The 15023-nt window shown below is 45.0% G+C and overlaps 1 protein-coding gene across 1 annotated transcript in view; it reads right to left on the reverse strand.

Annotated features, from left to right (window-relative positions):
• Positions 1-2145, reverse strand: part of LOC134345131 (rho guanine nucleotide exchange factor 26-like) — a 235424-nt gene extending 233279 nt beyond the window's left edge. The window contains exon 1 of the mRNA XM_063045315.1: positions 1623-2145. The gene's annotated coding sequence lies outside the window, so the exon portion shown is untranslated. The remainder of the gene's footprint in view (positions 1-1622) is intronic.
• Between the last annotated feature and the right edge of the window lie 12878 nt (positions 2146-15023).

The raw sequence follows: 15023 nt of genomic DNA on the forward strand, positions 1-15023 counted from the left end.
ACTAATTACCCAAGAGTTGAAGACGAGTCTCCCCCCCCCCCGTATTAATGAAACTGATTGACTTAAGCATTGCATTTCCAGAGCACCGTTCTCATCCCTATCAGAAGAACCACAACAGCTCATGAAACCTACAGTCACTGTCACTGGAACACAGCAGCAACTCTCCGCCCTGCACTGCCGTCTCAGCTTAGACTTCAAGTTCCCACTCTCTGTGCTGAAAGGACACACACACCTGACGGTCGAATGACATTTAATCAGAATCAAGTTTACCATCACTGGCATATGTCGTGAGATTTGTTGCTTAGCAGCTCTAGTATAACGCAAGACGTAAAATATACTTTAAATTACAATTTCAGTACATATATGTAGTATATATGAGAGAGAGACGCAGAGAGCGAGACACACACACACACACACACACACAAAGCAGAGAGAAAGAAACAGAGAAAATAGTGAACACGAGGAATTTTGCAGATGTTGGAAATTCAAGCAACACACAAAGTTGCTGGTGAACGCAGCAGGCCAGGCAGCATCTCTAGGAAGAGGTACAGTCGACGTTTCGGGCCGAGACCCTGACGAAGGTCGTCCTGAAACGTCGACTGTACCTCTTCCTAGAGATGCTGCCTGGCCTGCTGTGTTCACCAGCAACTTTGAGAAAATAGTGAGGTGGTGTTCCTAGATTCAGGAATTTGGCGGTGATGGAGAAAAAGCTGATCCTAAAACAAACACGACAAAATCTTCAGATGCTGGAAATCCACAGTAACACACACACACGTACGTCCTAGAGGAACTCAGCAGGTCAGGCAGCATCTATGGAAAATAGTAAACAGTCGACATTTCGGGCCGAGACCTGTTCATTCTTTTTCATAGATGTTGCCTGACCTGCTGAGTACCTCCGGCACTTTGAGTGTGTTACGCTGCCCCCAAAATGTTGAGTGTGTACCTTCAGGCTCCCGTACCTCCTCTCTAAAGGCAGTAATTAGAGGAGGGCATGTTCTGATGATAGAGGTGCTTAATGATGGATGCCGCCTTTTTAAGATAGCCTCGACGGGGACGAAGAATGCCTGCTCGACTCGATTTGAGAAGAAGTTCACAATCAGACTACACTGCAACTTTCATGTTGTTTACCTTGAACTTTCGATCAACTGGGAACGCGGAAACCGCTCCTCAGTTTTGGTTCTACGCAGCCTGATCTCCTGCGCGGGCGCGAATGGGTTAAGTTTGTTCCTAAATCCGTTTAATAAGAGTCGCCACAATCGTTTGATTTTTTTTTAAAAAAGCGCTGTCGGTCAGAGAAATAAGCTATCGCGTGGGGGTCCATATTCTCGGTACAAATATTGTGAAAGGGCACATTCCGTAACATGTGTCAAACTGCGGATTTAGAACAATTTAGTCTGGAATTAACAGCGTGGAAAAAAAACATAAACAAGCCAGCAATTTATTATCACGAAGAGACTCCCTCCTTCTAACTGTGTAGCTGCTGTTCTCAGATTAGAGAATGTAGGGGATTTTTACGACAAAGAAAGCAATTAGAGGGGGGGGGGGGTCTGTGAGAGCCGAAGGTAGAGAGGGAATCACACTGCCTATCTTGTTTTTGCAGCCAGACTGAAATTAAAACGTACCTCTAATTTCTCGCTGGGGCAATCCGGGTCAGCTCAGAGGAACTCTAAGCGCCTGCTTCCCATTGTATAAATCCAGGGATTTGTGGTGGGGTGTTCGGTTTGCTGGCAGGCTTCTCTCTTTATTTCTCCTGTCCCGAGCAGAATCTCGTTCCTTTCTCAATCCCTTCTGACCAGCTCCATCTTCACTGTTTTGGCTCCCTTGTGCAGGTTGGCGTGTCCTTCGGACGGATGCGACAGGTTGCGAGGGAGAGTGGAGGGGAGAAAGGGGGTGAATCGGTCGTCCAACCTGCGTTTATTACAACCAAAATCCCACCTTCTCTCGGCCAGAGGCCAGAAACCCGGCCCTCTCTCTTTCCAAAGCACGCACGCCACCTCAAACTGTCCGCCCAACTTCTTGGTAGTTTGTGAACTTTGGAAGCCTTTCTTCACCGAACAAAAACAAAAACTTGCGCCAATGCGTTGCGCCTCTCTGTGGATTTTCGTTGAATAGGTTCAGTGGGCTGGGATTTCGAAAAGGCGCCGACTCATTGATGTCAAATGATGAATACAGCGGAGAGTCAAATCATTTAGGATTAGCGGCGGCCCCTCCCTCTCTCCAGCCCCCTCCCACTTCAAAAATCCGCCGCGTTTGGTAAATACGGGGGATTCTTCGGTTGCTGGAAATCCAGAGTAACACGCACCAAATGCTGGAGGAACTCAGCAGATCAGGTAGCATCTGTGGAAATGACTAAACAGTCAACGTTTGGGGCCAAGCCCCTTCATCAGAGCTGAAAAGGGCGGGGAAGAAGCCAGAATAAGAAGGTCGGGTGGGGCGAAGAGGAAGGAGTACAAGGTACAAAGTGAGAGTTAAAATCAGATTGAGGGGGAAGGTCGGTGGGTAGGAGAAGGTGGATGAACTGAGAAGCTGGGAGCTGATAGATGGAAAACGTAAAGACTCACGTTTAGTAGTTTCTTCCTAGGAAAGGCTCCCTAGCACACGTCCCATTGTGTTCCCTCTAAACTGTGCAGGTGTGCAGCCACACGGTAACTGAAATGCTCCCACACACATAGCCTTTATTACCACTCAAGTGGAATTTTCTTTAATATAATGTTAATACCTGGTGGCGGGGAGGGGATACCAAAGGAGGTGTAAGGTGCTCCTTCCCTCCACTAGCCTGTAGGTCACCCTTGGGCAAGGTGTAACACCTGCTTATCCCCACCTCAACCAATCAGGGTCACGTGAAACCATGGGAGCAGGTGATGGATGGTCGTCTGAGCAGCTGCTGCATATCACAAGTCCTGCTTATGTGACCAGTGATGCAGGGCAGACAATCTCTGAAGAGTATTGATAATGGCTGGGCTCACCTGTCTTGTGAAGGTACTGCCTAGGAGCAGGCAAAGGCAAACTACTTCTGTTGGAAAATTTAACACGAGGAATCGTGGTCATGGAAATACCATGATCGTCCACGTCATACGACAAGGCACATAACAAATGAACATAGAACACAGAATAGTACAGCATATTACAGGCCCTTTGGCCCACAATGTTGTGCCGACCCTCAAACCCTGCATCCCATATGAACAAATGTTAATGTAAAATCCGTGCAGTTTACAGACAGAGTAAATATGTCCCGCTCAGAGCAAAGGTTAGACTGTGCAGCTGTAAAAAAGATAGAGGGAACGATGCCTGCTGATGAAGTGACTTCAAACTATGTTCACCCTTGCAGAAACACTGCTGGTAATTTGAGCCCAGGAAGCCCCTGAAACAGAATCAGAATCTGGTTTATTATCACTGACATTTTTGTTTTGCAACAGCAGTATGGTGCAATACATAAATATATTATAGAAACATAGAAACATAGAAAATAGGTGCAGGAGTAGGCCATTCGGCCCTTCGAGCCTGCACCGCCATTTATTATGATCATGGCTGATCATCCAACTCAGAACCCAGCCTTCCCTCCATACCCCGTGACCCCTGTAGCCACAAGGGCCATATCTAACTTCCTTTTAAACATAGCTAATGAACTGGCCTCAACAGTTTGCTGTGGCAGAGAATTCCACAGATTCACCACTCTCTGTGTGAAGAAGTTTTTCCTAACGTCGGTCCTAAAAGGCTTCCCCTCTATCCTCAAACTGTGACCCCTCGTTCTAGACCTCCCCAACATCGGGAACAATCTTCCCGCATCTAGCCTGTCCAATCCCTTTAGGATCTTATACGTTTCAATCAGATCCCCCCTCAATCTTCTAAATTCCAACGAGTACAAGCCCAGTTCATCCAGTCTTTCTTCATATGAAAGACCTGCCATCCCAGGAATCAATCTGGTGAACCTTCTTTGTACTCCCTCTATGGCAAGGATGTCTTTCCTCAGATTAGGGGACCAAAACTGCACACAATACTCCAGGTGTGGTCTCACCAAGGCCTTGTACAACTGCAGTAGTACCTCCCTGCTCCTGTACTCGAATCCTCTCGCTATAAATGCCAGCATACCGTTCGCCTTTTTCACCGCCTGCTGTACCTGCATGCCCACTTTCAATGACTGGTGTATAATGACACCCAGGTCTCGTTGCACCTCCCCTTTTCCTAATCGGCCACCATTCAGATAATAATCTGTTTTCCTATTTTTGCCACCAAAGTGGATAACTTCACATTTATCCACATTAAATTGCATCTGCCATGAGTTTGCCCACTCACCCAACCTATCCAAGTCACCCTGCATCCTCTTAGCATCCTCCTCACTGCTAACACTGCCACCCAGCTTCGTGTCATCCGCAAACTTGGAGATGCTGCATTTAATTCCCTCATCCAAGTCATTAATATATATTGTAAACAACTGGGGTCCCAGCACTGAGCCTTGCGGTACCCCACTAGTCACCGCCTGCCATTCTGAAAAGGTCCCGTTTATTCCCACTCTTTGCTTCCTGTCTGCTAACCAATTCTCCACCCACACCAATACCTTACCCCCAATACCATGTGCTTTAAGTTTGCACACTAATCTCCTGTGTGGGACCTTGTCAAAAGCCTTTTGAAAATCCAAATATACCACATCCACTGGTTCTCCCCTATCCACTCTACTAGTTACATCCTCAAAAAATTCTATGAGATTCGTCAGACATGATTTTCCTTTCACAAATCCATGCTGACTTTGTCCGATCATTTCACCGCTTTCCAAATGTGCTATAAACCACAAAAATAAATAAATAATGCAAAAAAGAAAGGAATTGGGAGACAGTGTTCAGAAATCGGATTGTGGAGGGATAAGGAACTGTTTCTGAATTATTGAGTGTGGATCTTCAGATTCCTGTACCTTCTCCCTGATGGTAGGAATGAGAAGAGCGTATATCTGAAGAGTGAGCTTCCTTCATGACAGATGCCGTCTTCTTCAGTTACCGTGTTTTGAAGATTCAAGATGGCTTATTGTTGTTCTTTAGTTCACGAGTGTAAAGGAGAACAAAATGTTTGTTTCTCCAGATCCAGTACAACATTAAAAAACACAATAAACATAAAGAATGCAATAAAAATACAAAAAAAAGGAAATCCTATAAAACATATTGTACAAATAACTAGAAACATAAGGAAGTGTGGAGATGCTGGAAATCCAGAACAACACACACACACAATGCTAGAGGAACTCAGCAGGCCAGGCAGCATCTATGAAAATGAATAAACAGTTGACGCTTTAGGCCGAGACTCGTCTTCTGAACTGGAAAGGAGGCGGGGAGAGGCCAGAAAGGAAACAGGCTACCTGGAAGGCGATAGGTGAAGGCCTGCAGATAGGAAAGGAACGGGGCAGGAGAAGAAGTCAGAGGGTGGTAAATCTGTGGAATTTGTTGCCATGAGCGGCTGCAGAGACCAGGTCTTTGAGTGTATTTAAGGCAGAGATAGATAGATTCTTGATTAGCCAGGGCATTAAAGGGTATGGGGAAAAGGCAGGAGAGTGGGGATGACTGGAAGAATTGGATCATAATGTCTGTTTTGAGACATTGTAAGTGTTGTTACTTCGATGTACTCATGTTATTTTTTTCTGTATAATAGAACAATAAAAAGATTTGAAAAGAAAGAAGGAACCTATCAATCTCTGCTGTTAATGTACCCAATGACTTGGCCTTCACAGCTGTCCATGGCAACAAATTCCATAGATTCACCACTCTCTGGTTAGAGAAATTCCTCCTTACCTCTGTCCTAAATGGATGTCCCTCTATTATGAGGTTGCGTCCACTGGTCTTAGACTCCCCAGCATCTACTGATTTGGCTCCTAGCATCTGCAATCTGGCATCTCCAGTACACTTCAGCACACTGTCAGCTATCAATTTACATGCGGTCCCTGAATCCTAGCCTCTTGTGAACTGCACACTAAGATCTCTCTGAATCTGAGGTGACCTGTTGGGCATTAGGGTTAGGCTTAGTGCAAGGACGTAATTGTGTTCAGTATAAGGGATTTTGGGGTGATCTATACAGAAGTGTATAAAATCATGAGAGGCAAGGATGGGCTGAATGCACACAGGTTTTCCCCAGGAGAAGGAAACCAAACCGAGAGGGAACGGGTTTAATGTGAGAGAGGGAATATTTCAAAGGGACCTGAGGGGTAACTTCTTCATACAAAGGGTGGCGTATTCATGGAATGGGCTGCCAGACATAGTACTTGTGGCAGATAAATAAACAAGGTTTAAAAGACTGGTATGGGAAATACAATGCATCAGATCACAAGACCCTGCAACAGAGAGTGTGAGGACAGCTGAAACAGCATAGGGGTCTCTCTCGCCCCATTTAAGACCTACAGAAGAGTTGCATACTTAGTGCATCCAGCATTGTCTAAGACACTTCCCGTCCTTCCCACAATCTCTTCGACCTCCTGCTGTCAGGTAAACGGTATCGCAACATAAGAACCAGAACTGTCAGGCTGGGTAACAGCTTCTTCCCCCAGTCTGTTAAGACTTCTTAACACCCTGCCGCCACCCAGCACACGTGTACACCCTGCCTGAATGCCCTTCCCCTCACACCCCCACCGCATTCCTCAGCTCACAGACACATTCTCATCCTGGACTGATCGCTTTTCCGCTTTTATTGCTGTTGTTTCACATACTTACATGACTGCTTCTTTTCAGTCTTATGTAAGCGTGCACTTCGTAAGGCCAGTGATGTTGTGGGGATGGAACTGGACTCTCTGATGGTGGTGTCTGAAAAGAGGATGCTGTCTAAGTTGCATGCCATCTTGGACAATGTCTCCCATCCACTACATAATGTACTGGTTGGGCACAGGAGTACATTCAGCCAGAGACTCATTCCACCGAGATGCAGCACAGAGCGTCATAGGAAGTCATTCCTGCCTGTGGCCATCAAACTTTACAACTCCTCCCTTGGAGGGTCAGACACCCTGAGCCAATAGGCTGGTCCTGGACTTATTTAATAATTTACTGGCATAATTTACATATTACTATTTAACTATTCATGGTTCTATTACTATTAATTATTTATGGTGCAACTGTAACGAAAACCAATTTCCCCCGGGATCAATAAAGTATGACTATGACTATGCACCTCGAACTTTATGCCACCTTGCGAATCTTCAGGCCAGGCCACTCAGGTACTGGTGCTGGTATTATTTTGTGTCTGTGTGTGCGGGATCGTAACTAGATGTGCTGGGTGTGACTGCAGGCACTGTGTTTTGCACCTTGGCCCCACAGGAACAGTGTTTCATTTAGCTGTATACGTGTGCATGGTTGGCTGACAATAAACCGGAGCTGGAGCTTGGTCGGAAAGGTTTGAGGAGACGTGAGCCAAGCACAGCCAAAGAGGATTCGCTTTGGTTTGCATCTTGTCCAGCATGGACAAGTTGGGCTGAAGGGCCTGTTTCAGTATTTTATCATTATCAACCACTTCTCCATGGATTGTCACCTTGTCGTGGTGGAGAAGCTGGTGTGGTCCTGTGATCCCGAGAGCAATGCCGTCTGGAGCTATGCTCCTGGTAGGGTCACCCATGGCGGTAAGGTCGAGGGTGAGGTCCCTGACAAAGAACAATCCAACCAAGACCTCAACGGTGGAACAGATGGATGAAGTTACTTTGAACTGAACGGCTGTGAAGGCGAATGAAGGCTGCAACAAATCCATCGGCTCCAATCGTCGTGGTTTCCATGCCATTGGAATCAGTTGGTTGATTTGTGAAGTACCATGTGCTTCTTGGAGTGCAACATCAAGTACACATTAAACAAATACACGCACAGGCGTCTTCGCTCTGCGGGCCACTTCTTCAGAATGAAGACTATCATCCTCGACCTCGAGGGATAGCCACGATGACGACGATTATCAACCAGTCTCGGAGTTCTGTAATCTCTCATCGTTTAGATTGTTATAGTCTGGTACAGTCATTCGAATGCGTAGAAACACAAGAAGCTCAGATGGCAGTGGATTCTTCCAAGGCATCACAGACACATCCTTTCTCTCCATCAATAGTATCTACAGGAGGCAATGTCTGTCATCAGGTATCTCCACCATCTGGCCTGAAGTCCCACACCACTAGGTTGAAGAACAGCTACTTCCCTTCGTGGCATGTTAGTGTACGGGGTGGCACAGTGGCATTGAGGATGGGAGAGTAGCGTAGAGGGCAACACAGTAGCAGGGGGCAGCATAGCAGAGCAACGGTAAGTGTAATGCTTTACAGCACCAGCGATGGGGTTCAATTCCCACTGCTGCCTATATGTTCTCCCCGTGACTGCTGGCTGCTTTGGTTTCCTCCAACACTCCCTACACTTACGGGTCAGGGTTAGTAAGTAGTAGGCATGCTGTGTTGGTGCCAGATGTGTGGCCACACTTCCGGGCTGCCCCCAGCACATCCTCGGACTGTGTTGGTCCTGGACACAAATGGTGCGTAGATGCACATGTGACAAGCAAGAGCTAATCTTTAAAATACAGCTCTCCTTTACCTGAGCATACGACAATAAACTTGACTTTCACTTTTGAATGGATTCCTGCCTGCTCCACCAACAATCCTAAACCTGTTTTATTTCCTGATTGTGGACCCGACTGCTAATGGTAAGCTTCACCATTTTTTTCAGTGGACTGCAATTAGCGCGAGAGATCATTTGTTGGTGACGCAGGAAAGGTTTAAAAAGCTTGGATGCTTTTGGCTGTTTTCAGTGGGCTGCAATCAGCAGAGGGTCAATAAAAGAAGAGAAGTGTAAGCAGTGCAGCCATTATGAGAGCAGTCATTGTGTGAGTGGGCCAGTGTTAGAGTGGTCACGCTTTGGTTCAACAGGCTTGGGCAACCACAGGCAGAGGTTCTAAGTAAGTTTTTAATAAGTATTGTTTTTCCTGTTAGTAGTCATAGTCATAGTCATTGTCATACTTTATTGATCCCAGGGGAAATTGATTTTCGTTACAGTTGCACCATAAATAATTAAATAGTAATAAAACCATAAATAGTTAAATAGTAATATGTAAATTATGCCAGGAAATAAGTCCAGGACCAGTCTATTGGCTCAGGGTGTCTGACCCTCCAAGGGAGGAGTTGTAAAGTTTGATGGCCACAGGCAGGAATGACTTCCTATGACGCTCTGTGTTGCATCTCGGTGGAATGAGTCTCTGGCTGAATGTACTCCTGTGTCCAACCAGTACATTATGTAGTGGATGGGAGACATTGTCCAAGATGGCATGCAACTTGGACAGCATCCTCTTTTCAGACACCACAGTGAGAGAGTTCAGTTCCATCCCCACAACATCACTGGCCTTACGAATGAGTTTGTTGATTCTGTTGGTGTCTGCTACCCTCAGCCTGCTGCCCCAGCACACAACAGCATACTAAGACTGGGTCTGGAGGTAGTGATATGTTCTTAGTGCGAGATGTGGAAACTCTGAAAGACCTTCTATTTCCCTGATAATTACATCCGCACAAAGTGGATTGAGCTGCAGGTCCTTAGAGACCATGTTAAGGAATTGGAGCTGCAACTCGATAACCTTTGACTCAAATTGTGAGAGGCAGGTACCTGGGTGATGGTCAGGAGAAGGAAGGGAAATGGGCAGCCAAGGCAGAGTATCCCTGTGGCCGTTCCCCACAATAATAAGTATATAGCTTTGGATACTGTTGAAAGGGGTGACTTACCAGGGAAGACCGCAGAGACCAGGTCTCTGGCACTGAGTCTGGCTCTGAGGCTCAGAAGGGAAGTGGGGAGAAGAGGAGTGGGGTAGTGATAGGGGATTCCATAATTAGAGGAGCAGACAGCAGATTTTGTGGACATGAAAAAGACACCCAGATGTTGCCTCACAGGTACCAAGATCAGGGATGTCTAGGATTGGGCCTACAGCATTCTAAAGGGGAAGGGTGAGTAGACGGAAGTCGTAGGTAGAAAAAGGGAGGAGGTCCTGAAGAGAGAATATAGGGAGTTAGACAGAAAGCTGAAAGCAAGACCTGCAGAGTAGTAATCTCTGGATCATTGCCTGTGCCACGTGCCAGTGAGAGTAAGAATAGGATGTTTTGCCAGATGAATTCGTGGCTGACGATTGGTGCAGGGGGCAGGTTTCAGATTTATAGATCACTTGGATCTCTTCTGGGGAAGGTATCCACTGGACAAATTGGATGGGTTACATCGGAGCCCAAGGGGGACAAATATCCCTCTGGGCAGGCTTGCTAGAGCTTATGGGGAGGGTTTATACTAATTTGGCAGTGGTTTGGGAATGAGAGTGATAGGGCTGACACTGGGGCAGTTGATAAACAACTAGATGCAGTGTGTAATGAAACTGTGACAAAGGACAGGCAGATGAAAGGGCAAAATTGCAGTCAAAGGGGCGAGTTAAAAGTGTAACAGGGGGCCGAAATTGAAAAAGGTGATGAATACAGGACTGAAGGTGATATATTTGAATGCACGCGGTATATGGAATAAGGTAGATGATGTTACAGCTCAATTAGAGATCGGTGTTTATGACATTGTGGGCATCACTGAGTCATGGCTGAAAGAAGATCATGATTGGGAGCTTAACATCCAAGGATACGCATTGTACTGAAAGCACAGTCAGGTAGGCAGAGAGGGTGAGGTGGCTGTGGTTGGTAAAAATGACATCAAATCCTTAGAGGTGACATAGGATCAGGAGATGTAAAATCCTTGTGAGTAGAGTTAAGAAACTGCAAGGGTAAAAAGACCCTGATGGGAGTTATATACAGACCTCTGAAAAGTAGCCAGGCTGTGGACTACAAATTACAACAGGAGACAGAAAAAGCATGTAAAAAAAGGGCAAGAGGTACTTCAATATGCAGGTAGATTGGGAAAATCAGGTTGGTGCTGTATCCCAAGAGAGAAAATTTCCAGAGCGCCTACAAGATGGCTTTTTCCAGCAGCTCGTGGTTGAACCCATGAGGGGAAAGGCAATTTAGGATTGGGTGTTATGTAATGACTCAGATTTGATTAGGAACCCTAAGGTAAAGGAACCATTAGCATCAGAGATCATAATATGATAGAATTCACCCTGCAGTTTGAGAAGGAGAAGCTAAAATCAGATGTATCAATAATAGAGTGGAGTAAAGGGAATTGCAGAGGCTTGAGAGAGGAACTGGCCAAAGTAGTTTGCAAGGGGACACTAGCAGGGATGATGATAGCAGAACAGCAATGGCTGGAGTTCCTGGAGGAAATTCGGAAGGCACAGAAAAGATACATCCCGAGGATAAGAAATATTCTAAAGAGATGATGAGGCAACCATCAGTGGCAAGGGAAGTCAAAGACATCATTAAAGCAAAAGAGAGGGCATATATTAGAATTCAAAAATCAGAAGTGCAAAGGGGCTTTGGAATCCTCATGCAAGATTCCCTAAAGGTTAGCTTGCAGGTTGTGTTGGTTGTAAGGAAGACCAATGCAATGTTGACATTCATTTCAAGAGGACGAGAATATAAGAGCAATTATGTCATCCTGAAGCTTTATAAGGCACTAGTTAGACTGCACTAGGAGTACTGGGAGCAGTTTTGGGCCTCTTATCTAAGGAAAGGTGTATTGGCATTGGAGAGGTCCAAAGAAGGTTCACAAGAATGATCCCAGAAACGAAAGGGTTAACAAATGAGGATCATTAGATGACTCTGGGCCTTTACTTGCTAGAGTTTAGTAGAATGAGGGGGGGATATCATTGAAACCTATCAAATCTTAAAAGGCATGGATAGAGAGAATGTGCAGAGAATGGGGAAGTCTATGTCCAGAGGACACAGCTTCAGAATAGAGGGATGTTCACTTAGAATAGAGAAGAAGGAATAGCTCCTTCACCAGAGACTGGTGAATCGGTAGAATTCATTACCACAGACTTCTGCGCGGGCCAGGTTATTGGGTACGTTTAAAGCAGAGGTTGGTAGGTTCTTGCTTAATCGGGGCATCAAACGTTATGGGGAGAAGTAAGAGAGTGGGCTTGAGAGGGATAATACATCAGCTACAATGGAATGGTAGAGCCGTCTCGAAGGAGCAGAATTAGGCAATTCGGCGCAATGTTTTATCGTCTTTCCTTTTGGGGTTTGGGCTGAGGTAACGCTGTGAATCACCTTAATGACCAACCCATGAACACCACTTCATTTCTTTTGCTCTCTATTTGCACTACTTATTTAATTTAATTTATATATATTTTTTATCATAATTTTAAAAATGTACTGCACTGTACTGCTGCCACAAAATAACATATTTCATGACAAATGTCAGTGATATTAAACCTGATTCTGATTCCCAGTGACAGCAGCTGTGGAGTCCGACCATCGATCAAGGGGCAACACTGCCCCCTGCTGTTTGTTGTGGCTCAGTGCACGTCTTCTGCGTCACGGTGAGCACCTCGTTCATGCTGACACAGGACACACAATTACTGGTTTCTGGAGAAGCATGCAAACTGCCTGAGGATCTCAGTCGGTCGAGCAGCATTTGTGCGAGGAAAAGAACTATCGATACTTCAGGTTGAAACCCTGCCACTTCAAGTGAGGACGAATATTTTTGGCCGGGGGAGGTGAATCTGTGAAATTATTTGCCACAGACAGTTGAGCAGGCAACGTTATCGGTTGTATTTAAAGTTGAGGTTGATAGATTCTTGATTAGTAAGGCTGTCAAAGGGGAGAATTGGGTTGAGAGGGAAAAATAAATCAGCCATAATACAATGATGGAGCAATCTTGAAGGGCCAAATGGCCTAATTATGCTCCTATACCTTATAGTGATCAGTCATCTCCCCCTCCCACCTTTGTACCAGCTAATTCCATTCTCCACTCTCCACCCTGATTTAGGGTTTTGACTCAAAACATCAGTAATTCCTTTCCTCACACAGATGCTACTTGACCTGCTGAGTTCCTCCAGCAGATCAGTTTCTTCAGCACGTTCTTCTGAATTCCCAGATAACCGTAATTCCCAGGTCTTACAATAAGATAATGAATTACTTCAAATAGTTTCCTAATGCCAAAATCAATGTTCCCAGTTTTGACAAAGGGTCTTCAAATTGAAACATTAATTCTGTTTCTCTTTCTGAAGACCTTCCAGTATTTTCTGGGTTATATTTAAAGGAAGTATAGTTAATTGCTTTCTTACTTGTATTAACTTCTGTGACTGTATAGACTTAGTGGTAACTTTACTAGGTGGCTCCTGTACCTGAAAAAGTGGCCACTGAGTGTATGTTTATGGTCTTCTGCTGTGTAGCCCATCCACTTCACGCTTTGATGTGTTGTGCATTCAGAGATGTTCTTTTGTACACACTATTTATTGTAAAGTGTGGTTACTGAGTAACTCTCGCCTTCCTGTCAGCTTGAACCAGTCTGGCCATTCTCCTCTGATATTTTCACCCACAGAACTGCCACTCACTGGATTTTTAAAAAAAATTTTGCACCATTCTCTGTAAACTCTAGAGACTGTTGTGTGTGAAAATCCTAGGAGATCAGCAGTTTCTGAGATACACAAATCACCCCATCTGGCACCAAAAGCATTCCACGGTCAAAATCACTAAGATCACATTTCTTCCCCTTCTGATGTTTGGTCTGAACAACAACTGAACCTGTTGACCATATTTGCATGCATTTATGCATAGAGTTGCTGCCACACGATTGGCTGATTAGATATTTCCATTGACGAACAAGTGTACCAAATAAAGTGGCCACTGAGTGTGATGTCCCTACTGCTAGACACTTCCTACTCACTACTCCTGGGCTCGATGAACTGAGTGATTAAGGACAGCATGCTGAACACCTTCACCACATTGTCTAATTCCCTGGCTGCTTTCAGTGAACTGTGCACGTGTTGTTCCATTCCACAACACTCATCAGTGCCCTGGTTTCATTGTCGAAAATGCATCAAATCACACTTATCTAAGTTGAGATCCATATACCATTCCTCAGTCCATCTTGTTAACTAATCAATATCCTTTTGCAATTCATTGCTTGTCATTGCACTGTACACTGTAAATACATGCTCGTCTTCATGTACTTTTGCACTTTTTATTATGGAATAATATTATGGAATCTGTACTTCTAACTTTATTTTACGTCACTCTTTATAACCGTTGAGTTTGTTGTCGCATGTTCAAAGTAGATTTTCTATCAAAGTATACCTCCTTGAAATTTGTCTCCTTACAGGCAGCCGCAAAACAAGAAACACAAAAGAACCCATAAAAATATTTACAAACACCCAAAGTGCAGAGAGAGAAACAAAAGCACAAATTGTGAAAACAATATAAGCAAGTGAACAGCATTCTGAACGAAAGTGAGTCCGCAGACACGAAGCCTGGAGCAGGCCCACGGCCTCAGTTCATCACGCAGCTGAGCAAAACAGTCGCAGAGCCCGCAGACAAAAATCCCTGAGCTTCAACACCTCAAACTCCACTGCAAGTCACTAAGTTGTACATGTAGATGCATAGGGTGAATCAAGCTGATCCTCATTAATACTGGAACATTTTAGCAGCATTTAGTCCATGGCTTTGTATGTCTTGCCCATTCAAGTGCTTTTCTGTCTGCTTAAACTGGTCAGACAACCAGAAGGCAATCCAGTGCTCCTTTGAGCTAGTTCTCTGGAGCTTTTAGATCCACCTAAAGGGTCAGGCAGGATATCAGTCCAAAGTTTGGATGGCCAGATGACTCCGCTGACAATGCGGCACTCCATGTGTATAGCACTGTGAGTATCAGTGGAAACTCAGAAATCCATCTGGTGGTTGGGTGTCTTCCTAAATCCAAGTGGATTTCCTCACATCCTCGTCATTAATTTAATTGCTTTAAATTCAAATTTGAAAGTAAGTTTATTATCAAAGTATGTGTATGTCACCATATACGACCCAGAGATTCATTTTCTGATGTTTTGAGTCAAAACGCTGCATCAGGACTGAGAGTGGAGAATGGAATTAGCTGGTACAAAGATGGGAGGGGGAGATGACTGATCACCATAAGATGTAGGAACAGATTTAGGCCATTTGGCCCATCATTGCTCCACCATTCTATTATGGCTCA

Source organism: Mobula hypostoma, chromosome 4, assembly GCF_963921235.1.
Source record: "Mobula hypostoma chromosome 4, sMobHyp1.1, whole genome shotgun sequence".
Taxonomy (NCBI): Eukaryota; Metazoa; Chordata; class Chondrichthyes; order Myliobatiformes; family Myliobatidae; genus Mobula; species Mobula hypostoma.